This window comes from Erinaceus europaeus, chromosome 11, assembly GCF_950295315.1.
Source record: "Erinaceus europaeus chromosome 11, mEriEur2.1, whole genome shotgun sequence".
Taxonomy (NCBI): Eukaryota; Metazoa; Chordata; class Mammalia; order Eulipotyphla; family Erinaceidae; genus Erinaceus; species Erinaceus europaeus.
The window spans coordinates 52,621,881-52,623,385 of record NC_080172.1 but is presented as its reverse complement, the minus strand read 5'-3'; the positions used below and the strand labels follow the sequence as shown (position 1 = coordinate 52,623,385).

General features: G+C 46.0%; 1 non-coding gene across 1 annotated transcript; it reads left to right on the top strand.

Annotated features, from left to right (window-relative positions):
* Positions 1 to 1,010: 1,010 nt before the first annotated feature.
* Positions 1,011 to 1,218, top strand: LOC132541595 (small nucleolar RNA SNORA73 family). Its single transcript, XR_009552730.1, has one exon. It is a non-coding gene; the product is annotated as a small nucleolar RNA SNORA73 family (small nucleolar RNA).
* Positions 1,219 to 1,505: the final 287 nt, after the last annotated feature.

Genomic DNA, 1,505 nt, shown 5'->3' with positions numbered 1-1,505 from the left:
CACAGGTCATCACTGCCTTTCTGGACACTTGCCCAGCATTAGAGGCCCCGGCCAACTTGAGAGCATTATAGAGTTGATTGAGGTCTCCATTTATAGACTGTGTCAGGAGCTCACACCCTTTATGGCCAGAGGTTAATTACTCTTACGACTTAATACATTAGCCACCTACAGTGTGGAGGTGCTGCCCTGAGCTGCCAGGTTGGAGAGGCAATGGAGGTGCTCTGTGAGGCTTAGAAGGTCTGGGCCATTCCTTTGAGTCTTGAGGGTATGGGCTGTGGAACGCAGTTTGTTGTGCAGAATCTGTTTTGTTTGTCTGTCTGCCTGTGTATCTATCTATCATCAGATAGAAAAGGAGAAAAAAAGAGTCACCTGCATCACTGCTTCACCACTTGTGAAGCTTTCCCCCTTGTAGCTGGGGACTGAGGGCTTGAACTCAGGTCCTTGAGCATGGTAGCATGGGCACTTTAATGAGTATGCCACCACTTGGCTCAAAATCTATTTTTATTCTATATACGTTCCCCTCTTTGCTATAACCTGATCTTCACAGTACAGTTACTGAGTGGCCAACTGCCTTGTTGAAGCTGACATTGTGTGCTTCTGAGAGTCAAAACCATCTTGCAAAGGAAGCAATAGGCAGTTTCTTCAATGGAAGGATCCTGAAAGAGAGAGGATAGAAAACAGCACACCTGAGAGAATGCATGCACTACCACTCAAGTCCCTGGTCCCCCCCACCTACTGCAGAGGGTTAAACTTTGCAAGGAGAACACTTCACAGTGTCTCTCTTTTTTCCTCTCTCTCTCCTACCCCCTCCTTCTCAACTTTTCTTTGTCCTACCAAGGAAAGAAAAAAGGAGAAAAAGAGAGAGAAGAGGGCTATTGGGAGTGATGGATTTGTCATACAAGCATCAAGTCCCAGCGATAATCCTGATGGCAGTAAAGAAAGAAAAAGATAAACAGCCACCAGGAATGGTGGAGATGTAGACACCGAGCACCACAATGCCCATAATTGCAGCAGTGTGGGTATCCTGGGAGGTCCCAGCCCCCAGGCTCTGTCCACGTGGCGCACGGGAGGGAGCTCAGGGCTCTGCCTCACTATGTGCAGTCCTTTTCCAGAATTTTGGAGATGAAGCTGGGTCTTGAGTCTGCACCTGCATAGTCCTAAAGCATCTTAGAGTCGCACAGACAGTAGCTGAGAAGACAGTGCATGCAGGAAACAACCTACCAGAGAATTTTACCTGGGTACAGATTAATTTCTCCTCTCACAATATACTACTAGATAACCATAACTGCAAAGTAGAAAATGAAAGGCAAAGGAAAAAAGCAAGTTTCTGTCCTGTATTCAGTGGTGATTCTGATTCTGAGGGATGTTCTCTTGAACCCAGAAATTGTCATGAATTTTGTTTTTGTGAACAAATACAAAACTATACATGTGGTGGGAAGTCCTTCCAGTGTGAAGTCTGTGAACTTCTCTGTAAGTGAGAGGAGTTGGGCCTATGCTCAGAAGTA